The sequence below is a fragment of the Macaca nemestrina genome, chromosome 4, assembly GCF_043159975.1.
Source record: "Macaca nemestrina isolate mMacNem1 chromosome 4, mMacNem.hap1, whole genome shotgun sequence".
NCBI classification, from domain to species: Eukaryota; Metazoa; Chordata; class Mammalia; order Primates; family Cercopithecidae; genus Macaca; species Macaca nemestrina.
The window spans coordinates 9648066-9651790 of record NC_092128.1 but is presented as its reverse complement, the minus strand read 5'-3'; the positions used below and the strand labels follow the sequence as shown (position 1 = coordinate 9651790).

The following is a 3725-nucleotide window of genomic DNA, read 5'->3' as shown; positions in this document are numbered from 1 at the left end:
TCTGCAGTCTCTGCCCTGGATGTAGGGACCAAGGAACCCTCTGCATGGGGACTGTATTAATTCCCTAGGGCTGCCATACAGGGTATTACAAATGGGGTGGCTTGAAACAACAGCAGTTTATTCTTGGACAGTTCTGGAGACCAGAAGTCAGGCCTGCTTCCTCGGTGACGCTGGCTAGAGCTCTTCCTTGCCTCCTCCGGGCTTCTGGTGTGGCCTCGCTCCTTGGTGCTTTGGCTTACAGATATTCGCTCCAGTCTCTGCCTCCATCTTCCCATGACATTCTTTCTGTGTTTGTGTCTGTCTCCTTTCCTCTTCTTACAGGGACACCAGTGATATTGGATAAGGGCCCACCCTAATGACCTCATCTTGAGCTCATTATATCTGCAAAGACCCTGTTTCCAAATAAGGTCCCATTCACAGGTACCAGAGTTTAGGGCTTCAACATATCTTTTTAGGCAACCCACTCAACCCAAAGCAGGGACCTTGTCTCTTGGTGAACACACACAGTGAAGACCACCCCTGAATACCAGAGTTCGTTTCTTAAGTGGGCTATAATATGAAAAATATGGGAAGATATTCATGTGCAAAAGCCAGAATAGGGAGAAGGCACCTGGATTTGAACCCCAACTTCTTGACCTACAGTCCAGTGCCCTAAGCTGCGGCCCCAACACATCAGCAGGTCTTATGGGCCCTTTTCTCCACTGGGCTCACACTCAGGGCCCATGTTGATTATTAATTCTGCAAGGAGGTCCTGCTGTACTGTAGCCCTTGGGCCTCGATGCCTCTCCAGGATCCTCCCCCATCGTCTCACCCAACACTGCGCCATGACCATCCTCGAACTTTCTTGTCAAGCCTGCACCTGAATCCATTGCTCTTGCCGCCATTTTCACATGGAATTCCTTCCCACCTCCCTTGTTTATTAAGTAAGTCCTTCAGAATGCAAGGACCATTTTGAATAGGGAACGTGCCATTACCCTAGTTTCGGACAGGTGTGTAATTTATACCATCTCCTCTGTATTCCAAGAGCTATTATCATGCATTGCCATGACAGGCATTTCCACTAAACTTTTAGCTCCTGAGACCAGGAATTGTGTGGTTGTTAGAATCTGGGACACAGGAGGCACCTACTAGTGCTCGTTGAATTAAAGCATGAAACTCATCAAGGAATCTGGCTGTGCAGGGCTTCCCATGGCTCTGTTTAGCAGAGGCAGTAGGTTGCTAGTCTTTCTTAATATATTCCACTCTACTGAGAATGCTGAGAAACCCCTAGGGCTGCAGCGATGGTCCCCCACGGCCATGTCCTGGCTACTCCTGACTTCTTTTAGAGAATCACTTTTCTCCTCGTACTATAGACTATATTCTGAGTGTAAGCAGGTATACTCTTAGAAGACCTTACTCCTGAAATGGTTATACCACTCACGTACCTTAGCCCCTGGTGGCAGTGGCTGGTCATGGATAGGCACAGAACTCAAGCCAAACCAACCAGAGTCCTTCTCTAGAATTTCTCTAAAATTTTTTCTTTTTTTTCTTTTTTTGAGGCAGAGTCTCGCTCTGTCGCCCAGGCTGGAGTGCAGTGGCATGATCTCGGCTCACTGCAAGCTCCGCCTCCCGGGTTCACGCCATTCTCCTGCCTCAGCCTCCCAAGTAGCTGGGACTACAGGTGACGCCACCACGCCCGGCTAATTTTTTGTATTTTTAGTAGAGATGGGGTTTCACCGTGTTAGCCAGGATAGTCTGGATCTCCTGACCTCGTGATCGGCCTGCCTCGGCCTCCCAAAGTGCTGGGATTACAGGCGTGAGCCACCGCACCTGGCCTTCTCTAGAATTTTTTAGACTCAAGTCTTTTTCTCTCTGGCAAGTGTGGAGCTATGAACCTACAAATGTTGGAGGCAGGGTCTCAGCTGCGTGGAGAGATGAGTTTGAGACATTAAAGCTAACTTAAGAGGGAACCAAAGAATAAAGCTACAGGGAGAGAGTCCTGAGAACATTTGAGTTCCTGGAAGTCAGCTTCTTGTCTGATATTTATATTATCTTTTATTTTCTATCAGCTGAAATTTAATCTCTGCCACTTACCATCATGTTAATACACCATGATTCCAAAGCTGAAATAATATTAATAGAAATTATAATGGCGACAGGGGGTATAGCTCAGTGGTAGAGCATTTGACTGCAGATCAAGAGGTCCCTGGTTCAAATCCAGGTGCCCCCTAGTTTTCTTCACTTCTAGAATGCATCTTTTAGTTTTCTTCACTTCTAGAATGCATCTTTTGGGAGAGAGTATTTGAGACAAAAAAGGTGATGAAGGAGAAACAATGAAAGGTTAAGAAGATGAAGAAATGGATGCTGGGTAAAAAGAATCAACAACTGTCCACCAGAGGGAGTGATATGGTCAGGTTGAAATCTGGAAAAAAAAAAAAAAAAAAAAAATCTAGTTTGGCCCAGCAATATCTGGGTTGGAGGAGAAGACAGGAAGAGATGCTAGACTACTGCAATAATGATGTGCTGAACAGAGCTGGATTGAGTATTGTTCCTTCTCAACAATTAGCCTCACTGGAGGTCTAGTCCCAAAGCCCTTGCAATCTCTTTATATGGTTTGGCTCTGTATTGTCACCCAAATCTCTTGTTGAATTGTAATCCCTGATGTTGGGGTAGGGATCTAGTAGGGGGTGATCATGGGGCAGATTTTTCCCTTGCTGTTCTTGTGATAGCGATTGATTTCTCATGAGATCTGGTTATTTGAGAGTGTGTAGCACTTCCCGCTTTACTGTTTCTTTCCTGCCGGCCATATGAATATGTGCTTGCTTCTCATACTCCTTCTGTCATGACTGTAAGTTTCCTGAGGCCTTCCCAGAAGCAGAAGCCTGTACATCCCACAGAACTGTGAGCTGATTACACCTATTTTCTTTATAAATTATCCAGTCTCAGGTATGTCTTTACAGCAGTGTGAGAACAAACAAAAATACTTCTCTTTCCCTTCCCCCATTCTGTGGACAAGGATATCACAAGAAAATTTTTCTTTGGTGGTCTGCACATACTCTCAAGCCCAAAAGAGCTGTTGGCCTGGGGCACAGAGACCTCTCCTGGAGGCCTGAGACTAGGATGATGATCATGTTGTCTCTTGGGTACTCTGTATATATCTGCAATGGGAACAGTTCTCTGGCCCATGAGCTCCTTGAGTGCCAAAACAAAGTCTTCATCAGCTAGGGGTTCAGAGAACATGACACAGATTGGAACAGGTAGGAGCTCAATAAATGTTTGTTGAATACATGAACTAGTTATGACCTGTTTAAGAATTTTTAAATTTTAAACTCAAGGGGTACGTGTACAGGTTTGTTACATGGGTATATTGAATAATGCTGATATTTGGGCTTCTAATGATCCCATTGCCAAACAGGTAGTTTATCAACCCTTCTCCCCCTCCCTCCCTCTCCCCTTTTGGATTCCTCAATGCTTATTGTTCCCATCTCTCTGTCCATGTGTATCTAATGTTTAGCTCCCACTTATAAGTGAGAACATGTGGTATTTGTTTTTTTGTTTCTGTGTTAACTCACTTAGGATAATGGCCTCCAGCTGCATCCATGTTGCTGCAAATGATGTGATTTCGTTCTTTTTTGTGTATGACTGTGTAGTATTCCATGGTATATATGTACCACTTTTTTTTTTTTTTTTTTTTTGACAAGGCCTTGCTTTGTCACCCAGGCTGGAGTGTTGTGGTGCAATCATGG

At 44.9% G+C, this 3725-nt stretch overlaps 1 non-coding gene across 1 annotated transcript; it reads left to right on the top strand.

The window, feature by feature from the left end:
* The first annotated feature begins 2137 nt into the window (after positions 1-2137).
* Positions 2138-2209, top strand: TRNAC-GCA (transfer RNA cysteine (anticodon GCA)). Its single transcript has one exon. It is a non-coding gene; the product is annotated as a tRNA-Cys (tRNA).
* Positions 2210-3725: the final 1516 nt, after the last annotated feature.